A 24203-nucleotide genomic window follows, 5' to 3' on the forward strand; every position below is an offset into this window, starting at 1 on the left:
AACTACCATTTTTCTATAATGCGTCAGGAAAACGCTGACTGGTACTTGAAGTAAACACAACTTAAGCAGATGGTGAGCTCTCACAGAGCACCAAACCTATACTTAAATAAATCAACGTTGTCAGACTGGAGTGCTACATGGCTGCTCAGCAGAATTCATGGGCATCTTTGCAGGATTTGGAAATGATTTACTGTCATGTGAAGATGACAGCTCTAAGTTTTCCTGTTGGAATTTTCTACACCCATGAGACAGGTAAAGTCTACTAGAAGAAAGTGTTTTTCAACTGATATCCCAGAAGCATGTCATAGAAGGAAAGACAACCCTGATCCACCTGAGGACAGACAAGCACTTCTGTGTTTGTTCATTCACTCTTCATTCTCTCATTGAAGAAATAAATCTATTAAGTGTTTACCTGGTGGCAGGCAATTTGCCAGGGCCTGGGCACACAAAACTGAATGATGCTCAGAATTACTCACAAATCACAAAGTCACAGAAAAACCAAAATAATAATTCAACTTGCTAGATTCTATTACTAGACTTCTTTAGAAAGCACTTTGGAAATCCTAAGAATGAAAGAGCTTACTCCACTTGAGGAATTTAGGAACACTGTCAACTTTGTACATGCAGCTTAGAGAAGGGGGAGTGTGGTACAGGGGCTGGGGATACAGGTACAGAAGTGACGGGCTGTACAGGTTCAAATCCTGGCTCCACCACTTATTGGCTATGTGACTTTGGGAAGTTAACTTCTCTGGGCCAGGTTCCTCCTCTGCAAAAGGGTACTGATAATGTCAACTACCTCATTGTAAAGATTAAATGAGTGCCTGGCACGTAATAATTACTGTTATCTGAGCCAGATATTGTAGGAACTTATTCAAAAAAGATTGAGCAGTAAAAAAAATCTTCCAAATAGCATGTGTAAAGGCAACGGTTAATGAAAGATCTGGTAGCTGCAAGTATGATGAAAAATTCAGCATTAGCAGGTTCATAATGCATGTGTGGAGATGAATCAGGGGTAGATTAGGGTCATATTGTCAAAGACCTTTTACATCAAGCTAAGGAGGTTAGATTTTATCCCCATGGGTAGTTGAGACCCAACAGGGGTTTTGGTATAGTCGACTTTGGTTTTCCATATCATTCTGTCCACAATGTGGGGCCTGGGCTAAAAAGTTGTGTAAGGTCCACTCCAGATGTAAAGGGTTTGGTTTTGTTGGGTTGTTTGTTTTAATCACAAGTAGGACTGACTGTGGTCAAGGGTGACAAAGTAGACACTGCTATTTCTGGTTGCTTACCAAGAAAAACTGTGGGGTACACCCGAAGCATAGCCACTGCCACATATTTACCTTGCTCTCCAAAGTTGGCGGGGGGCACATCTAATTTCACTTCTTCCTCCACCCCAAAAATGTCAGACCTGGATTTCAAAATGTTGTTGGTATTACATTTGCAACTAGTCCATTTTGTTAGCTCTAATGGTGTTTCCAAATCACAGAATGTGAGAAGTTGAAGGGAATTTACAGCAATTACTAAATACAATTGCTCCCCACTTGGGGGGTCTCTGGATTCCTAACGAGTCTCTGAAAGTAGTAACAGAGATGACTTCTATTTTCAGAATTTCCAAAAGCTTAACATGTATTTAAACATTTAGAAATTTACCAAAAAAGCTCTTACATGCCAAGGAAAATACCAATTTTATTCTGGCTAGAAACTCTTTGATTCAGTGTGGTAACATCAGTCAGCTGATGATTATTACAGTTTTGGATTGACAATTGTAAAAGTCCTTAGTTTTAAAGAAAACGGATTAATTAATACTTATGGAGTAGAAAAAAAAAAACTTTCAAATATAAAAGTAAGAAAAAACAAAGAAACCCTTTATGGTGTAAAGCTGGGGATCAGTGATCTCTTGCCCACCCTCAGCTGCCCTCTCCCAACACCCTGTTAACAATAACTTGCTGGTTACTGTTAATACCTTCTTTCCCATCCTACCTCCTGCTCATCTTTAAAATGCAAAACATACTCTTTGGCATGACTATCTATTGGAAGGGAAAATAATAAGCAGCATGTTGGGGGTTATCTAAATGTGAAAGGAAACACTGGACTTCATCTGTCAGGAAATGAATGAGTTAAACAATATCGACTCACTGATGAAATTTTATTACATAACAGTAAATGTGTCTCTAGTTAGTTAGGGCTTTAGGCAGGGTTCTGGAGCTTTGTCTCTTGCACATTCTACTCGGTAAACACTTAAGGCACTGCATAAATGATGCATCACAATGCATCCTGACCACAAATGGTTCCTGAATAAAAGCCTTTTTGGATAACTGGGAAATATGCAGGGATGAATGCCAGTGTGTGTAAATTCACCCTGGGCCTGAAAGTTACCAGATTCTAATCCCACAAATGTCTATACTCTCTTTCTGTTCCAGAACAGATTTAGGACTGTAATTCCAAAAACAGTCATACAAAGACTACTGAACTTATTAATCACTGAATGACTGCATTTAAACAGTGGCATGATATTACATTGATCATAGTTAAGAGGAGTGTATCTTTAAACACAACTATTAAGACTACTAATAACATCACTTGCAATTTCACTTAGTTAGACTGTAATACCAACTGCACCTTAATTTTTGTGTTGTTGCCTAGAAAATCCCATGGATGGAGGAGCCTGGTAGGCTGCAGTCCGTGGGGTCGCTAAGGGTCGGACACGACTGAGCGACTTCACTTTCACTTTTCACTTTCCACTTCCACACATTGGAGAAGGAAATGGCAACCCACTCCAGTGTTCTTGCCTGGAGAATCCCAGGGACGGGGGAGCCTGGTGGGCTTCCGTCTATGGGGTCACACAGAGTCGGACACGACTGAAGTGACTTAGCAGCAGCAGCAGCAGCAGATGACATGAACTATGCTTTTATTGCATTTCTTGAAATCAATGACCTCTTAAAATTAGGATTCTGTAGGCACTCAGTAAAATATTTGGTGACAGACTAAAAAGCATCCTGTATTGGTACAAGGTGACGGAAGGAAAATCTGTGGATTCAAAACTTCAGTGGTATTTGCCTGTACAGATAGCTTCCTCTGAAGAAGACGGAATGGTGATCTCTCTGGGGAAGCTTTACAAACCTTTCCTTATGCTCCTAATACTGTACAAGGAAAGGAAGCACCCACAATAGAAAGTGAATGCTGGCTCTGCCACTTAATAGCTATGTGATCTTGGGTAAATTTTCAATCTCACTGAACTTCAGTTTCTTCATCAGAACAAAGACAATAACACCTGCTAAATAAAACAATGTAAGTAAAGTATTGAACACAATGCTTAGCATATAGTAGGTATTGATCATATTAATTGATGAATAACAAACACTAGGTAGTAAGTCTTTAGCCATGCCCCTAAGAATCCTTTCTATTGATCAAACATGCGGGACCTTGTGAGTAAGAGCTGAGACCTCTGAGGGATGCTGTCCTACTGATTCGGTGACATCAGACAAAATCATGACTGGACTGCACCAAACCAAAAACCTTCTGATGCTTGCTCTCCTTTTAAAACTGGGGGAAGGGCAACTGGGGACAGTTCACCATTTGCTCTAATACAACCGTTCAGTTACCTCACCAGCATAGTATACAATTCAACTCAGGGACTTTTACAGAGCAGAATAAATGCAGTCTCTTTCCCCAAATGCCATCATTTTGGTAACACATCCTTAAATTCCACAGTCAAATGCTGTGACCAGCAAGGTTGATCCCATTTATCCAAGGCAATGATTAGTTCAAGGAGAATCTGAGACTTCTAGAATCTTTCCTCCACTTTGGAGCCTAATCCTAAAATTCAACATTTGATTATTTCCTAGAAGAAACCTGAAATGGAAACTCGACTAGGCAAAGAAAAATAAGTGTATCTAAGCACAGGCAAAAAATTGGCCATCACGAGTCTCAGACTCTTTGTACTTGGCCTATTTAAGAAAAGATAATTCAAGTCTGAAGGCGAACTAAATGGTTTTCAATGCTGCTAACCCTCCAGAAATCCATCTTCTTCAGATGTTCTTGCTACCTCGAACCAAAATAATACATAGGCAAGTAACAAAGCGGTGCTTTTCTGCACCCACTCCCCAGGGCAAATACTGGGAGAAAAAAAAAAAAAACCACCTTCTGCTGTTCTGATCATATACACAGAGAGGCTAAACATAAGCAGACAGATTGTTTGTAGCGGGGTTGAGATGTCAGATATGCTTCAGAAACATCAGAAAACATGGGGTGATGAAAGGCCAAATGTGCAAATGCATACAACGGACACAGGCTACATAAGACCTCTGCAGCTTGAGCAGCAAGGGCACGAAGCATTGATTTTCACTGGAGAGGGCATATCGGGTTACAGGAATGCACACATTTAATTTTTATGAGACCGAAGGCTCACAGAAACAACAAGCAAAAAAATTCCCACTTTGTGACACATTAATGTAGCCAGTAAGGGCAACTCACTGGCTACATTAATTAAAAAAAAAAAAATAAAACAAAGGGAAAGGTTTAATTGTGTTATCAAAAGGCCTTTGAAAATAAACTGTAATGCCACAAGCCGTTTAGACATGTTCTGTGACACTTTTAGTCTCTTGGCAAGAGAAAGGCTGGACCCAGGTCACATTCACAAATCCTCTTTTTTATATAAATAAGTATAGATGGGATTACTCACCCCTTTCAGGTTTCTCTAAAGAACAGTTTCCATTTTCTAGGTAAAGACTCACCCATCTTCTAGCTCTCAGCCCCAACCCAAGAAGAGCAAGTAAGCAAAGCAGAAATGTGGTTTCATACCAGAGCATCTTCTTCCAGCCAAATGTAATTTACAGTAGAGTGTTTGGCTCATCTGTCACAGGAGAATTATACACCCTCGCCACTTACCCTGAAAATAAATATGCACTCCTCATTCAGGTAAATGAGATCGTTTCAGAAATAAATTGACTCCCCCACTAAAACTCGCTTTCTGCAAAGAAAATAAATTTTTGAGATGTTTCTCCTGATGAAGATGATGCCACTGACATAAATTTAAGAGGCTGATTGTACGGCCCTCGTTCATATGAAGGCCAGCCCAGGAGGAGCTAGAGGCGATGAGAGCCGGAAACATCAGATAATAACTCTGCTAAATCAACTCTCAGCTCTTATCAGTATGCAAAAATCTCCCAGGCAGAAATGGAGGGGAAGAGGTCAAAACACATGTCTCCACTGACAATCTTACATTTGGAAATAAAACACCCTTACAAAATGACACTGATTTTTTACTAGCCCACACAAAGCTCCTGACCACTTCACAACAGCCTTGTAAATTAAAGAAGGTATGATTTTCCAATTTAGACATTGGGAAACTGAGGCGGCAAGCAGTTACTTAAGTGTTCAAAGACACACAGCTGATGACAGGTTGAGTTGGGTGAAAAAAGCCAGGTGGCCCAGGTGATAATTCCAGCATTCATTCAATCCCTCTGCTTTCAGAGGAAGTACAACACATGGTCTCTACTCTTAAGGTGCATATGACTTAATTAGAAAAATAAGGCGATTACACACTAAATCAAACAGTGCAATTGAAGAAAAATCACCAATGCTAAGCATATACCCTTTTCACCCTTTCCAACTCAAAACCATATTCATTTTCTGAATTTACGAAATTAACAAAAAGAGTCTTAATCAGTCAACACAAAGTTTCAAACTTAAAGCTGCACAGTAAGAACCAGGGCCACTGGTCAGAATATGTCATTTGTTAAATTATTTATGCCCACATGATTCTCTTGTTCAATATCTAGGTAACTATAATAGTCTTAGATATAATTATTTACCAATGACCAGATTAAAATGTCTCACCTTGAAGGAAAAAGAATTTAACATGGTTTAAAAACAAGTCTCAAATATTTAGCTCTTAATATTTTTATTAGTGAGTTACAATGATCTGTGGAGATACTAATATAAAATTTTGTAATTTAAGTTTTCTAATTTCATAAAATTTTTTGGCATTCTCTCTCCTTGGAACTTCAAAATTTCTAAATATTTTCAACAGACTTTCAAATTGCTACATTTTAAAGACTTCATTTAGCATACGGCAAAATAAACATAAAAGAAGCCCTGAAACAGCAAGGCAACAAAAGTCACCACTAACTAAATCCGGGTGTTGAATTTTTGGCATTTGATTGAAATTCCATAAAAGGAATGAAGAATTAATGATCTAATAGTTGTCATAATTAGCAATTATATTTTCAGAGGCTCTAAGAAGAATTAATTAGAGCATACCTTTGAGGTATTATTATCTCCATTATAAAACGAGGAGCGGAGATGGAGCTGGGATGAACCGGTTGCCTCTGGCCACAGGCAGAAAAAGAGAGAGGGCTGACGGATACCTGAAATTCCTGAGCCCCGAGGCCTCCGCACTAAGCCTGCTCATTCTGAGCTGGCATCAGGAAGTTCATTCTCTCCATGGCATAAACAAGAAGCTGTCTTTGCTCTCTCATGGACTATTCCTCTAGCTAGAGCTACCGAACCCCTTCAGTGCTCCCATGAGATTCTTTTCAGATTTGGTTTCCTTGGCAAGCTGCCACCTAAAAGTGTAGTTGAATAAAGTGAGATAAGTAGAAGTCTGGATCTTAAAAAAAAAAAAAAATTATTACAGGAGAAGGAAAAGGGAAACAGGCAGAAATATATAAGGAAGATTCATGTAACTGAACATATAACAAGCAGAAGTAACATTATTCTAAAAGTAAACTGTTTATATATTTTACTGACTCATATATAACCCACTGTATCAGGAATTAAGAACCACAAAAAAATTTTAAAACTTTTTATACACTAGATGTCTATGGCTATATTTATGTCTCTAAATTTTTAAGATAAAGAATGCATACCGTTGCCATATTGATAAATGTAAATTTCAATAAGCAAAAACAGTAATAGTCTACAAGAAAAATGGCCAAAAGGCACAGGCAGACATCAACAGACAATTGACAAACTGCGAGCAAATAAGCAGAAATAATGTTCAACATCCCTTTTAATCAAATAAAAGCAAATTAAAACAATTTTGACCTAATAAACTGGCAAATATCTCTTTTTTTTAGTGATTATCTAAATGTTGGTTAGAGGTCAAGTTTGATAGGCACTCTGCATAGCCTTGATGATGATGAAGCAATTGGTCCAGGCTGTTTGAAAGCAATTTAATAAAATGTATCATAATCCATTTGTTGGCTTAATTCCTCCGGGAAAATGAGAGATGCAGAGTTATGTGTAAGAAGAGTCATAAAATACTATGCATTCAGTTCAGTTCAGTTCAGTTCAGTCGCTCAGTCCTGTCCGACTCTTTGCGACCCCATGAATCACAGCACGCCAGGCCTCCCTGTCCATCACCAACTCCCGGAGTTCACTCAAACTCATGTCCACAGAGTCAGTGATGCCATCCAGCCATCTCATTCTCTGTCGTCCCCTTCTCCTCCCGCCCCCAACCTTTCCCAGCATCAGAGTCTTTTCCAGTGAGTCAACTCGTTGCATGAGGTGGCCAAAGTATTGCGCATTACCAAGGAAAATTTCCAAATGGACTAAGCACCTAATAATAAGCAGAATAGCTTAAGTAAATTAAGGAAAACAGAAGACAGTACCATCATTAAAATCATATTTTCAAAAAATATATCATGACTTTGGGGAAATGACCACAAAAAAATATAACATAGAAAACAAACCCAAACACAAAACTGCAAATACTCTGAATTACAGCTGTCAAATACAGATGGATAGACACAGATCATATGAAGGATACACATCAAAATCACCAACAGTGATTATTTTCGGTTAGAATTTTCTTCTTTACATGTTTTTGTCTCTTCTGTGAGTTTTTTTCTTAAATCAGAAAACAGCATAATTAATCTCCAATTTTTTTTAAAAAGTCAAGTAAGAGAATCTTTGAACTTTAGATCTAATTGAAATTTTTTCACCATTTTTTTCCAAGCCAGCTAAAATTTGTCTTGACTCGGAAAGGAACACACTAGTAAGTAGATTTTAGCATTAGGATGGGCTGATTTCCAATGTTAAAACTTTGGAACTTTCCTTTCCTAGTTACCCTTTCAGGAAAAAAAGATGCCCTATTGTTCCTCTTCAGGGTATTTTTCTCACAAGGCCAGCTTCAGGGGAAATTTGGAGGAAAGAGAAGTTACCGAGACCACTATTTTAAACAGTGTGTTCTAATTTTACAGTTCCAGATGACATTGCCAAGCTGCCTCGCGGTGCCTGCCGGCTTAGAAAAGAGCCCCAGGACTACATACAGGCACCAGCCATAAATGACACAACCGAAAAATGATTGCTGCTTGTTTGAGAAAATATGCACAGAATATGCCAAAAGGACTCCTACACTGGATGTTTTTCTGAATGAATTTCTTGTAAGTTCTGTCACATGAAACTAATGTAATACTAGGAATCCCTATGATACAAGGACCTCATTCCAAATGCATCTACCACATTGCTTTTGCCATTGGCTAGTTGAAATACACAACACTTCAACTCTGTGTTAAACACATTGCCTAATTCAAACATCCTATTATAAAGTTTCAGTGCTTGTTTTATCTTTGCCCAAGCATGGCTTTTAGTTAATAGATTTCAGAATCTTTCTTTCAAAAACAGCTAAAATCACACACACGAAAAAATTATTGCTGTTTGCCATCATCCCAAACTCTGCAATGGCTCTCCACTGCATTGAGATTATAATCTAAACTCCTAACCTGGCTTAACACACCTCACCTCCAGCGTCATCTTGTAGCATTTAATCCCTTGCTCAATATGCTGTGGACATACTAGTCTTTTATTCTGTTTCTCAATCCTGGCAAGCTTATTTCCATTGCACTAGGTCTTGTCTACATCTTAAGAGAATATTCTTTCTTATAACCTCCAGATGATTAGACCAGCTCTGTTTTCAGGTCAGGGTTAACAGTAATCAAGTAAACAATGGAAACACCTTAAATGTCCATTGACAGATCAATGGATAAAGAAGATGATATATACAATGGAATACTACTCACCATAGAAAAGAATGAAATAGTGCCATTTATAGCAATATGGATGGACCCAGAGATTATCATATTAAGTAAGTCAGAAAAACAAATATCATATGATATCCCTTACATGTGGAATCTAATATATGACATAAATGAACTTAACTATGAAATAGAAGCAGACTCACAAACATAGAGAACAGATTTGTGGTGGCCAAGTGGGAGCAGGCATATGGGAGGGATGGACTGGGAGATTGGGACTAGCAGCTACAAACTATTTCTATAGAATGGATAAACAGGAAGGTCCTACTGTAGAGTACGGGGAGCTATATTCAATATCCTGTGATAAACTATAATGGAAAAGAATATGAAAAAGCATATATATATGTATAACTGAATTACTTTGCTATACAGCAGAAATTAACACAACATTGTAAATCACCTATACTTTAATAAATTAATCTTTTAAAAAAGTAATCAAGTGAACGCATGAATTAATCATGTGAAATGGTAAATGACATTTTTTAATTTGGTATTCTTGCTTAGGAAAGACTGACCTTTGTTTACATCCAGTATTTACCTGGTACCTTTCAAATGCTTTCCTAAAAAACACAGAGTTTATAAATGTCCAGGCATGAGCTAGTAGCAGAAGCAAACAAATGAACCAGGATTTGTTACCGGTCACAACTCAAAATCTAGAAGGCTCCAACATCAATCTCCCTTGTCTGTCCTAATTATTGTGTCTTAAGGAAATGATGGTGCTTATGTTCCTATTTCTTTCCTTTAAAAAGGTGTAACATTTTTAATACCATAGCTTTAGCATTAACTCATAGCATTATTTACAAGTACCACTATTTCAGTAAGTCTTTGAGATGTCTCCTAATCAATGCAATCTTGTATACACATGTGAAATCTCATCCCCTGAGTACAGATGAGGCCTACTGACTTGTTTCTAACAAAGGGAATATGGCAAATGTTGGAATTCCCTGGCAATCCAGTGGTTGAGTCTTGTTTTCACTGCTGGAGGCCCACGCTCAATAACTGCTTGTGGAACTAAGATCCTACAAGTCATGTGGAGGAACCAAAAACAAATAAATATTTTAAAAAGAATATGGCAATTTAATGGGATGTTATATCTAAAGTTAGATTACCAAAAAGGACTGCAATTTCCATCTCTCACTTTCTCACTCTTAGAACCCTTTCTTACTCTTACCCTGCCAAAAGCCAGACAAATAAGCCTGCATGTGAAGTTTCAGAAGCATGTAACAGCCATGTGAGTTTAGAAGTAGATCCTCTCCCAGCTGAGACTCAAGATGAATGGCTGCAGCCCTCGCCAACATCTTGATTACAGCCTTGTGAGACCTTAAGCCAGAGGACCCAGCTAAGCCATACCCAGATTCTTGACCCACAGAAACTCTGACTTAACAAATATATGGAAGGATGGTGGGGGAAGCTAGTTTCTTACACAGCAATAGCTAACTAATATAACAGTTAAAAACACAAACTATATTGTAACATTTTCTTTTCTTATAGTTAGGACTGTAATGAAAGGAAATTTAGCTCCCCAAATTATAAGGAAAAAATCTGGTTTTATGGGTATGTAGGATATTCAGAAGTGTCAACAATTAATCCAGATTTCTTTTTAAAAGGTAATAATAACTATATTTGGTATATCAATCATAGTAGACACTCATAATTTACACAGTAATTTAAAATTCAACTGGTATTTTCATATTCAGGGGCATTTACTCCTCTTAAAAAGGTTTTGAAGTAGGTATTATTATGACCTCTACCTCACAGATGAGGAGAATGAGACTCAGTTGATTTCATGACTTGCACAAAGGCAGGGACCTTGTCGAGCTTATTCACCACTTTTTCCCAAGGTCTAGCACTCAACATGTATTTGCTGAGTGGATGTCTCCCACAACAATATTATATATAAAGATGGTGACTTTTTTCATGAAGTGCTCCAATGGGCATACATCAATCAATCAACCAATCAATGTCTATGTATATCTGTGTAACACACAAATATATATTCAGGGAACCAATATATGTGTTTCCCAAACAACACAGGCTCCACTGAAAGTTCACTCTAGCTTTAAAGACAATAAATAGATAAATCCCAATTTAATCCTGCTTTTCATATAGTTTGACACCACCAAAAACAGAAACTCAGAGCAAACAACCCTTTCTTGGTAAATCAAATCTCTTCCCTCACATATCATTTCCTATAATCTTCCAGGATGAGGCTGGAAATAACAGACCTTTCTGAGAGTCACCAAAGGAGGTCATCAGCCAACTCAGACCCCGTCATCTCCCACAACACTCTCACCCCTTCCTTGCCATGCCTGGCCTCTGTCCCCTCATAAACATGGTGAGTAGGAAGTAATAGGTCTTGTCAAAGGTCACTATTAAATAACCTCAGGCAATGCTGGATAGAGGAGTCCATAGAAATGCAACAAAACTGCTGACAAGGAAACAGGAGGTGGAGGGATTTCAATTGGGAAGTTTGTATAAGCCTTAAATTCCTTTTCTTTTCAAACTTTCACAGTCAAGTTACCCATTCGGTTTTCAATCACAGGCCAATCTCTACTCAGTACCACCTAATAAAAAAGTGTTTGATCACAAAAAACACATGGAGCCATTAAATAATAAATTAGTCTACATTTTAAGAAGATAAAATCATTACGTATAATTACCCTTGGAATTGTATGATTACAAGTGGAGGAACTCCAACATATCACATATAAGATAATAAATTAGTAACAGTTAGCCACTCTTTCAGCAAATTTTGAGTAAGTGCCTGCGATGTGCCAGCACTAGATGTGGGGAAAATGTTGATGAACTAATCATCCATGACTCTCTCGACATTTCAGAATTTAGATTCCAGTGAGACATATGGATTTTTATGTTTTAAAAATTAAAAATCACTTAAAAGAATATATATCTGAAAACAGATGAATGAAGGAAAAGTTCAGGGTAACCTGAATATTTCACTGGGGGACCTAATTTAGATTGAGATTCCTGGATAGCTCAGTGGTAAAGAATCTGCCTGTCAATGCAGGAGACATGGGTTCGATCCCTGGTTCTGGAAGATCCCCAGGAGAAGGACATAGCAACCCACTCCCATATTTTTGACTGGAAAATCCCACAGACAGAGGAGCCTGACTGGTTATAGTTCATGGGGCCTCAAAGAGTCAGACACGTGATTTAGATTAGGGAACGAGGGAAAACTAGCAGTTATCCAGGCTGGAATGATCTAGGCAGAGGGCCCTGGAGTTAACGAGGACTTGGTGCTTTTAAGCACCTGAAATTCCAGTGTGTTTGGGGTTGTGTGTTGTTAGGAGGAGGCTGGCCTAGATGATGCCGATCTTGACTCCTTATCTGTAGCCCCAAAACCTTCTCTGAGAGGCATCATCCCACTGACTCCTGGACGTCTCCTCACATACAACATCAAAACTCAAAGTCAAGTTCTTTGTCTTTCCCACCGAATGTTCCACGTGTCATCTTCTCCATCTCAGTTGATGGCAAATCCATCCTCCCAGGGTCTCAGGTCAAAAACCTCAGCACCCTCCCTGACTTCCTGCTTAGCCACACACCCAATCTGTCAGCAGATCATTTCAGCCTTAACTTCTAAAATAAGCCAAACTCCTTCTCACAACCATCTAGTTCAAGCCACCATGGTCTCTTCCTTCTAACAGGTCTCCCTTATGCCCCCCATCTACTATATAGTCTGTTCTTCAACCATAACAAAGGAGGTTTTTAGAAGTGATGAATTCTCTTCGCAGAACTCTCCAACAGCTTGCTTTATTGCTGAGATTAATACCCAACATTCAGAACATGGTTTGCAAGCCCTACATGATCTAACCACCCACTACCTCCTTACTGTCTCCATCCCTGCTTACACACCAGGGCCTTAGTATAAGCAGTTCCCTTTGCCTGAAAGATTTTTCTCCAGATCTCCCCAGGAATTGCTCCCTCGTGTCAAAAGCTCTCAAAACGGCATTCCCTGACTATTGCATCTGGAAAGATGAAAGAGCACACCGTATCCACCCACTTTCTTTTTAGCACTTAAATGCTGTATAATGAATCTCTACTCCTAAAGAAATGTTGTCTGTTGATGCACTGCCATGCCCTTAGAACTTGAGGAGTTCCAGTTAAAGAAGGTAGCTTTAATGATGTACTTTGTTGGGCTACCACATGGTCATTTCTAGATCACATAAAATTATAAACTCTTAGGAAATTGATTGTGTCTAATATCTTACTAAGATCGAGGTTCTAGAGAAAGAAGAGAAGGCCTATGTTATAATCTTGCCTGTGTGCGTGCGTGCTCAGTCACTTCAGTCGTGTCAGACTCTTTGCAACACCATGGACTGTCCATGGATTCTCCAGGCAAAAATACTGGAATGGGTTGCTATGCCTTCCTCCAGGGGATCTTCCTCACAAAGGGATTGAATCTGTGTCTTTCTGTAGCTCTTGCATTGCAGGCATATTCTTTACCCACTGAGTCACCTGAGAAGCCCAAGTGAAAGCATTAGTCACTCAGTTGTGCCCAACTCTTTGCGACCCCATGGACTGTAGCCCACCACTCTCCTCTGTCCATGGAATTCTCCAGACAAGAATACTGGAGTGGGTTGCCATACCCTTCTCCAGAATCTTGCCTATGCTCAACTGAGTTTTCAACCAGCATAAGGGGAAGGAGATTAAGGTCTTCTGAGTACATATTTCTCTTGCCAAAAGATTACTCATGTGTTTTTCTATAATCATAAAAAAAAAATCCAAAGCAAACTTAAATGGCAAACAATAGGGGATGGTTTGGAAATTATGGTATAGCAACTCAATGGAATATGATGCATAATCATAGTTTTGAAAACTATGTAGAAACATGAAAAAATGTCTGTGGTATAGTTTTAAGTGAAGGAAGCAGAATTTTAAACTACGTCTATGTTCTGATTGAAACTTTAAAAATTATGTTAATTTCTAGACGAATGAAAAACCAGTGATTCCCTAGAGTGGTGAAAACCTCACTGATTTACTCATCTCACATTTTTGGAGTTCAAAATACTATTTCAGTTTTCAAGCTATGGGCATTTTAGTCGCTCAGTCATGTCTGACTGTTTGCAACTCCAGGAGCTGTAAGTCTGTCACCCTTCTCTATCCATGGAATTCTCCAGGCAAGAACAATGGAGTGGGTAGCCATACCCTTCTTCAGGGGCTCTTCCCAATCCAGGGATTGAACCAGGTCTCCTACATTGCAGGCAGATTCTTTTCTGTCTGAGCCACTGGGGAAGCCCCATGAGAACATCCATCAATATACCTAAAGAATCTCCTTATGCTGGTCCTCCCAAGGACACTCCCAGGCATCAAACATCTCATGCTGGTAACAGGAAATTCATGACAAAGAACAATGCTTGAGTATCCCTATAATCAATTCACTGAGGATTAACTAACTCTGTATAAGGGACTATATGCTAGGTTCTATGACAGAAATAAAAACTGAGCAAGAGTCAACTCTTGCTGTGATGATCCAGGAGAAGGAATTTATGACACACTCCAAACAAACACAATATAAGACTTTTTAATTCTGAGAAAAAAATATTAATATAGCACTAAGGAATTAACTAGTTTTGCATTCAGTCTTTGCTTTGAGAGATCCAGAGATGAGTGTTTCCACAGGTGAGGACTTAGGGGACAAGAGCAGATGTTCCAGGAAGATGAGATTCTGAACATGGCAGAGAGGCCCTCAACAAAATAAGAGCTGATTATGGGTTTGGCTTAAATAGGGCTTCCCTGGTGGGGAAGAACCTACCTGCTATTCAGGAGACTCGGGTTCAATCCCTGGGTCAGGAAGACCCCTGGAGAAGGGAACAGAAACCCACTCCAGGATTCTTTCCTTGAGAATTCCATAGACAGAGAAGCCTGGCGGGCTACAGTCCATGGGGTTGCAAGAGTTGGACATGACTTAGTAACTAAACCACCCACTACCACCTGGCGTAAATATTGGGTATACTCACAGGGATTGTGGCTAGGGTTGGCAGAGAGGCCTTAGAACAAATGCTCATAAAGGCTCTTGAGCAGGAAAATGAGAAGTTCAGAGCGATAGAGCAGAAAAATTTGTTTAGTACCCAGAAAGAGTCCGAGCTCAGGGACCAAACAAAACGGTTCCAAACTCCAACTCCTTCATGTCCTGGTTTTGCCACATTATCTGGTTTGTCACCTAACCTCTGAGCTTCACTTTCCTTATCTATAAAAAGGGATAACTCCAGCTCCTTGATAGGCTTGTTAGGAAGGCTGACATGGTAGAATAAGAGGGGAGGTTCAGTAAAGACTCAATAAATCATTTTGTCCCTCTCAATTTTCAGTTCCGAGAAGGAACTGATGGAGAAAACAGGGCAAAAGCATGCAGATCACAGGATTTGGTTCATGTGGGACCTAGCAGACTGGGGAGTGACATGATCATGATGGCCAAGAGAAAAGGCGGAGTCAGCAACTGTCATGAAGGTTCAGGACAAGAGATCAGGGGAGGATGATGGCCCCCAGTGAAATGGGTATGATAGAAGGAGAAATGGTATGGAGATGGTTTGTTTTGAACAATTTAAAAACTAAGGAACAGCAGCAGTCCATCTAGCAAAAAATAGCCAAGGTGAAGTTGGAAGTCAAGATTCATGGCCCAGGATAAAAGTATGGGCTGGAGACCCATGGCACACACTGTAAGATCTTTAGTAGTTGACTGTTCCTATTACCAACATCTGTAATGCTCCTAACTACCCTTCTCTACAGCTCATCATTGTATAGCCCAAATGTACAGAGAAGTTGCTGGACCAAAACCCCTACTTGGCATATATTCTAACTAAATTTAGCATTGTATATTTTTCTCCATGATGTGTTTTTTTAACAGTTGCTGCTGCTGCTGAGTCGCTTCAGTCGTGTCCGACTCTATGGCAACCCCATAGACAGCAGCCCATAAGGCTCCCCCGTCCCTGGGATTCTCCAGGCAAGAATGCTGGAGTGGGTTGCCATTTCCTTCTCCAGTGCATGAAAGTGAAAAGTGAAAGAGAAGTCGCTCAGTCATGTCCGACTCTTAGCGACCCCATGGACTGCAGCCCACCAGGCTCCTCTGTCCATGGGATTTTCCAGGCAAGAGTACTGGAGTGGGGTGCCATTGCCTTCTCCTTTTAACAGTTAGAAGTACATAATTCATATGTCATACAATTCACCCATTTAAAGTTTATAATTCAATGGCCTTAGAATATTCACAGATCTGTGCAACCATCACCACAATCAATTTTAGAAGATTTTCATCATCTAAAGAAGAAAACACATTTTTCCCTCAGTAGTCACTCCCAAGTCCCCAGCCCTACCCTCAGTCTTAGGCAACCACTAATCTACACTTTCTTTCCATAGATTTGGCTATTCTGGACCTTTCATATAAATTGATCATACAATGTAGGGTCCTTTGTATCTGGCTTCTGTTTCTCAGCACAATGTTTTCAAGATTCATGTATGCTGTAGTATGCAGCATTATTTCATTTATTTTTAGGGCCAAACAATTTTCCAACATACAGATATATCACATTTTGTTTATCCACTCATCAGTAGATGGACTTTGGGTTGCTTCCATGTTTTGGCTAACTTCCATGTTTTGGCTATTGTGAATAACCGTGCTATGGGCATTGACATTCAAGCTTTTGTGTGGACATGTTTTCAAATCTCTTGGATGTGTATTGAGGAGTGGAATTGCTGGGTCATCAGGTTTATGTTTAATTTTTTGAGGAACTGCCAGACTGTGTTCCAAAGTGACTATAGCATTTGACAGTCCCACCAGCAATGTATGAGGGCTCCTACTTCTTCACATCCTCATGACACTGGCTATTGTTGGTCTTTTTATTTATAGTCATCCTAATAGGACAGGGAGGCCTGGCGTGCTGTGATTCATGGGGTCGCAGAGAGTCGGACACGACTGAGCGACTGAACTGAACTGAACTGAATAGGTATGAAGTGGAATTTCACTGTGGTTTTGATTTGCATTTCCCTGATAGCTAGTGATGTTGAACATCTTTTCATGTGCTTACTGGCCATTTGTATATCATCTTTGTAAAACTGTCTATTCAGATTCTTTGCCCGTTTTAAAATTGGCTAGTTGTCTTTTTATGATGATATGTTTCTAGATCACAGAATTGTGTCTTCTGTGTTTTCACCGTGTAAAACAGAGGTAGCACATAGGCATAAATTATCCTTCAACTATTAGAAAAGCAGAATTACTTTTCTTCCTGCTTGAAACATCTATGTTCAACTTGGTATGTCTTTTGTTTATAGGAACTGATGTCTTTTGTCCTTGTCAGTAAATATTAGCACATCAAAACAATGGCTGTTAAGCCTGGCAGGGTGACAAACTACAGCTGTATTTCATTCTTTGTTCTCAGGGTCAAAGTTGGTGCTGCCCTTTTGGCATTTCTCTTTCACAAACTCTGAAGACAAATTCAAGGCCAAACCAAGGACAATGACTACATCAGCAAATTCACTCACCAGTGTAATGTATATACATCTATTTTAATGTATAGACTTGTTTTGTTGGTTTTGTCCATTCCTGGTAATGGATCCCCATCTCTGAAGACTTGTTCTGAATTTTTCTGGGAGTCCATAAAAGTTTATTTTAAACACCTGCTTTAAAAATTGTCAGGTTATGATTCACACAACTCCCAACCTGCCAGCTCCTATAGGGTCCCATACTACTTGTCCTGGGGCTAATCGTATGGGCATATTTACTGTTATGGGCTGAACTGCATCTCCAGCACCCTAGAATCTGACTTTAATAGGACCACCTATTACAGAGGTGGTCAGAGTAAGATGAGGTCCTTAGGCTGGGCCCCAATCTAGTATGACTGGCAGTCTTTATAAAAAGGGGAACTTTGAACACAGAGGCAAACTCACACAGAAGGAAGACAAGGAGAAGAGAGGTATATGGAGAAGACAGCCATTTAAAAGCTAAAGAGAGAGACAAGAAACCATTTTCCCTCACAGACCTCAGAAGGAACTAACCCTGCTGACACCTTGATCTGGGACTTCTAGAGTTTCCCTGGTTAATCAGATGGTAAAGAATCTGCCTACAACGTGGGAGACCCAGGTTCAGTCCTTAGGTCGGGAAGATCCCTGGAGAAGGGAATGGCAACCCACTCCAGCATTCTTGCCCGAGAATTTCATGAACAGAGGAGCCTGGAGGGCTATAATCCTAAGGGTCACAAAGAGTCAGACACAACTGAGCGACTAACACTTTTTAGTTTCAGCCTCCAAAACTGTGAGACACTAAGTTTCTGTTGCTTAAGCCACCAAGTATATGGTACTTGATTACAGCAGCCCTAGGAAACTAACACGTCTGGCAGTGGACTTCCTGCTGAGTACCAGAGCTGTGGCTGTCTTGGGAGGTGGGTGCCTCTCCCTCTGACACGAAAGACCAAAACTGCATTGCCTTGCAACCCAACAACTGAACTTGCAGTTTTTAGTTATAGCGGCTCTTTGAGTTTTTGTTCACAGTTATTTTCTATTCTCTTCCGAGGATTCTGACACAAGCCCATGCATGGGGCACTGGGCCAGAAACCCTCGCCTCTTCTACCACCACAAAGGACAATCCAGACTTCATAACTGGGTCAGGCTTCTCCTGCCTGGCTCCCTCTTCCCTGACAATGAGTATACCCTCTCCCTTTCCTGTCTTTAGTTAATCAATCCTCCAGTCACGTCAATCCTACCTCTTAAATGGCTCTTGAATCTGGCACCACCATAGCCCAAGTCACGATCATCTCTTGCCTGGACAACCACATTAGCACCCTCAATGGACTTTCCACCTCCAGACTTATACTCCCTCACCCTCCCACAACATTCTGTTCCAATGATCTATTTGGTGTCTCTCCTGCAAGTAAGATCTAGGAGGAGAGAGAGACTGTGTCGGGTTTTGACCATGTAGCTCTACCACCAGGCACATAATAGATGCTTGACAAATGGCTGATGAAGGAAGGAAGGAAAGGTGGGGGGAAGGTGGAAATGATATGTAGGTTTTATTCCCTTTCATAAACTAGCTCCCCTGATAGCTCAATTGGTAAAGAATCCACCTGCAATTCAGGAGATCCTGGTTTGATTCCTGGGTTGGGTAAATCCACCGGATAAGGGATAGGCTTCAGTTCAGTTGCTCAGTCATGTCCGACTCTCTGTGACCCCATGAATCACAGCACGCCAGGCCTCCCTGTCCATCACCAACTCCCAGAGTTCACTCAAACTCATGTCCATCGAGTTGGTGATGCCATCCTGCCATCTCATTCTCTGTCATCCCCATCTCCTCCTGTCCCCAATCCCTCCCAGCATCAGAGTCTTTTCCAATGAGTCAACTCGTTGCATGAGGTGGCCAAAGTATTGGAGTTTCAGCTTCAGCATCAGTCCTTCCAATGAACACCCAGGATTGATCTCCTCTAGAATGGACTGGTTGGATCTCCTTGCAGTCCAAGGGACTCTTAAGAGTCTTCTCCAGCACCACAGTTCAAAAGCATCAATTCTTCGGTGATCAGCTTTCTTCACAGTCCAACTCTCAAGGGATAGGCTACCCACTCCAGTATTCTTGGGCTTCCCTTGTAGCTCAGCTGGTAAAGAATTCGCCTGCAATGCGGGAGACCTGGGTTCAATCCCTGGGTTGGGAAGATCCCCAAGAGAAGGGAAAGGCTACCCACTCCAGCATTCTGGCCTATAGAATTCCATGGACTGCATGGGGTCACAAAGAGTCGGACATGACTAGGCGCCTTTCATTTCACTTCACTTCATAAACTAAAAGCCATGGTTCTTCCTTGCTCTCAGTTGAGCACATCCTTGCACTGAGAAAAGCAATCAAGTCAATACAAGCAGAGAGATTCAAATAATGCCAAATGGTGTGTGGTTTTCAAATTATATGACAAAACTTTCTATACACAGAATCCATCTAGATCTGAGGTGGTCTCCAGAAAAGGGGCACTTTGAGCCCTGTGCCTAGCTGCTGTCCTCCCTGGATCATCCAACATGTCAGAATCACATTACACAGCTGTCACCTCTCTTCATTTGCCTGAAATTCAAAAGTCCTCTTTACACTTTTGTTCCTCCCATTAACTCACTAAGGCTTAGTGTTCATAACAGCTTGGAACGAGTGGTTTATGCATTCTATTTCTCCATCCTGCAAATGGGTATGAGCAACTTTTATCCCTTCTTTTTTAAAAAAATCATAAATTACACATAATAAAATTCCCTATGTTAACAGTTTTTAAGTACATAGTTCAGTAGTGTTCACTGAACACTGTTGTACAACCAATCTCCAGAACTGCCTATTTTTTCAAAAAACATTAAATAACTAGAACTATGTAAAGGATGTAAAAGTTCCTAAATATACCTCCTAAAATACTTGCTAAATGTTGAATAAAGATTAAGCAAGATGGAGGGGATATATGTATACCTATGGCTGATTCATGTTGAGATTTGACAGAAAACAACAAAATTCTGTAAAGCAATTATCCTTCAATTAAAAAATAAATTAAAAAAAAGATTAAGCATCCATTTATAGCCTTCTTTTTAAAGATAGTATAATTTTTGTGCTTCAGGATTTAAAAACAAGTTTATTTCCTGGAAAGAGTAAAAATGAATCTTGGATTAAAGGGTTAACTTGTCTGTCTGAAGAATGTCCGTTCCTAAGGGCAGCTCAAGCAATTCCATGTAATTTTTTTCCTCCCTGATTTTTGCAAGTGCTTCTGAAGCCCATGAAAAAAGAACTGTGCTTCTTTGCCAGTGCTCTATCCATCCAACAGAGAGACATCACCGTTCTATTTTTTTTTTAACGTTTTGAATGGTTTGGAGATTAGCATGGGTATTTAGCAGCAAGTACAATTTCAAATTACATGCTGCTTTGTGGTGCCAAAACACTGCACTATCATCTTTGATGATGTCTACCAACACAGCACTAAGAATGGTGGTTGTTAGTCATCTTGCCTTGCAAAGCTGGAAGATGAAATTGCAAACAATGTGTGCTTAGACAGGTCTTATTAGAAGAGTGTCTTAAAGATAATTTCAATTTTTTTTAATCTAGCAATATCTTTTAATCACCAAGGCATATGTGCTTGCTAAGTTCTTTCAGTCGTGTCCAACTCTTTGTGACCCTATAGACTGTAGCTCTCCAGGTTCCTCTGTCCATGGGATTCTCCAGACAAGAATACTGGAGTGGGTTGCCATGCCCTCCTACAGGGGATCTTCCTGACCCAGGGATCAAACCGGCATCTCTTAAGTCTCCTGCATTGGCCGGTGGGTTCTTTACCCCTAGCAACGCCTGGAAAACCCTTAATCACCAATTGTGTATCGAAATCAATGTGACAAATAGATACTTGCTCAAAAGGAGGAAGTATACCCATGGGCATCCTAAAAAAGATAATCACATTTACAAGTATAGATGTTAGTAACATTCTGGTCTTCATTGGCTGAGGTTCTTGTTTATATATGTTTAACCATATATTTGTGTAGATATTAAGATTGCTTTAACGTTAGTATAATGCTTGGAAAAGGAGCCGAAGTGACCCCTCCCTGGCACTGGTAACAGATCATGCTATTAATCCCGGCTTGTATCCCCCCCATTGAAGAAACAGAGGTGTGGACAAAGACTGCAAATGACTAAGTCCCACTCTAGTCATTACTAGGAGAAAACAAAAACCAAGTACTCCAAAGAAGATGGCTCCAAGTCAAGTGTGAAGACAGAACATTGGTAAAACAAGAGTTAAAATGTTTTATTAAAGACAGTTTAGGAGCTAGGACTAGTGTCTGGCTCAACAAATGAATACCTAAAACAACTCACATCTTTAATCTCATTGTCTCTCCACAAAGTCCTCTGACAGTCAATCACAAAGGAGCCTGAAGAAAGTTTCCCTAGATACCACCAAAAACACAGGTTTGCAACAGATGTCTCCATGCAACTTTCAGAACAGAGTCCATGTGAAGAGGCTGATAAACCCATATGTATTTGTTAATCAATCCAGGTCTATACATGCAGCCTGAAGCTGGAAAGTAAGAGTTATTAGCAGAAAAATCACTGATGTGCAAATAATGCATGAAAAAGTATCAGAAAATCATTATTTATAAATTCAGAGACAAATGCAATAATATACACAATTGGGAACTCCCCACCTGGAAGCCATCCAGACCAGTGCTTATATTTAGGCACTAATTGATGTGCAAATAATGTATGGCAAAGTATCAGAAAAAAACATTATTTATGAATTCAAAGACAAATGCAATAATATACACAATTGGGAACTCCCCACCTGGAAGCTATCCGGAATGCTTATATTTAGGCAGTAATAAACGTGAGCTTTTTGCTCACACTGACCACCCTCCTAATTAAGGAACACAGTGTCAATCTCTCAGTCTCCCCACCTATACAATAGGAAATCGTGCTGTGTGCTAATGAGGGGAGGTTAAAATTCTCCCGGCAAATGATATTACAGAAAACACAAAAGTTATCACCATGAAATGTAGGGAAAGGTATAGTTTTGAACCTAAAAGCTGTTTAAAGTCACGTTTTGAAAGAACACGGCCAGAGAAACATGTACTTGGAACCAAGTTGCTATGCAGGGGATAAGGAGAGAGGTTCAGAGTGAAATGACTCACGAATGCGGGAATGCAGGGGCTCTAGGCAACATGAAGTCACAAGGGACCATCCCTGAGGTCTCTCCTCCCCTCCACAAACAATGCAGCGTGTTGACTTCAAAAGAAGATGGGTGAGGAGTTTGGAAATTATTATTTTTTGTTTTGGGGGATTCTTCACATCATTTACCGAAAGTATAGGCTGGTAGTATATTGTTCAAAAAATCATTAAAGGAAAACATCCTGATGTGTACTAAGAAACACTGAATTTTCTAATACTTAAACGATGACAAATAGAATGAACACTTTAATTCTAGGGGTTGGTAACTAACCCTTTGACATGAACAGAGAGCAAGTTTGGTCTGACACGAAGTTTGTTAAAAGTTTAGAGGGCAGAAACACAAGGGTATCCAGATGTCTTAAACAGTCAGAGCATCTCTTCAAAACCAGCTAAAGGCAGGGGGCATCTGGGGCAAAGAAGCAAGCTAGCAAAATACCTGAAATGTGGTGATCTTGACCTTTTCCAAAATGGAAGCTTTCTGAGAGTCTGTGTGCAAACCAAATCCTACCTTAAGATTTCTCTGGAAGCAAACCACTTAAAACAAGCCACATCGAAACTTACACAAAAAGGAGCTGATCCATTGTTCAAAGAATTATCTTCTAAAATCTTCACGTTTTAATTTGTATGAATGACATCTTCTTAAACATGTTTTGTAGCGTGCAGCAGCACACCAATAGAAACCACTTGCTGCCCTTTGAACTCTGAATGCTCCACTGCAATCTCTTTCCTTAAATAGAATCGTGGAATATTAGAGTAGAAGATTCCTCAGCGATCAGTTAGAATTGCTGTTCTCAACCCTGGCTAAACTTTACAAGCATTTCTGGAGCTTTAAAAAAATATAAAGGCCCCAATCACCACCCCAAACAAATCAAATCAGAATGGAGGGAACAGGGGAAGTACTGGTATTTTTTTAAAAAATAAACTCCACAGGTGGTTTATAGGGCTGCCAGGATTAGAACCATTGATATAGCCTATAGATTTACATTGCCCAATATCATAGTCACTGGTACATGAAATGTGACTTGTGAGCACTTGAAATCTGACTAATCTGAATTGAAATGTGGCATAATTGTAAACATATACAGGATTTCAAAGATCTACTACCTCCCCAAATCACAAAGTATCTCATCAACATTTTAATATTGATGGTATACTGATAATATTTCATATATACTGGGTTAAATAAAATTATTAAAATTAACATCACCTTTTAAAAAATATTTTTAATGTGGCTATAGGAACACTTAAAATTACATATGCAGCTTGCATTTGTGGTTCCTGCCATTGGACTGTGCTGGTCAAGACCAACACTCTAATTACAAAAGAAGAAACTGAGGCAGACAGCATAATGAGTTCAAGGCAGCACTTTGGAGTCTTAAACTCTCTTCTGACCTCAGGCTTGTCCCGTTGCCTTAAAGCTCACTGTTGCAGAGCTAGGAATGGCAGAGCCCAGGAAGCCACCATTGGGATTTCAAACTTTTCTTTCTTTTATCTTGCTGATTGTTTCCTCT

At 39.8% G+C, this 24203-nt stretch overlaps 1 protein-coding gene across 4 annotated transcripts in view; it reads right to left on the minus strand.

Annotated features, from left to right (window-relative positions):
* CREB5 (cAMP responsive element binding protein 5) overlaps positions 1-24203 on the minus strand; it is a 456686-nt gene that overhangs the window by 424715 nt on the left and 7768 nt on the right. Inside the window, exon 1 of one of the 4 annotated variants that reach the window (XM_055420963.2) lies at positions 6262-6810. The exons of the other annotated variants lie outside the window; for them this stretch is intronic. The gene's annotated coding sequence lies outside the window, so the exon portion shown is untranslated. Of the gene's footprint in view, positions 1-6261; positions 6811-24203 lie in introns of those variants that run through there. 4 annotated transcript variants of the gene reach the window in all.

The sequence above is a fragment of the Moschus berezovskii genome, chromosome 3 (assembly GCF_049115385.1).
Source record: "Moschus berezovskii isolate FMDL1 chromosome 3, NW_MosBer_1.0, whole genome shotgun sequence".
Taxonomy (NCBI): Eukaryota; Metazoa; Chordata; class Mammalia; order Artiodactyla; family Moschidae; genus Moschus; species Moschus berezovskii.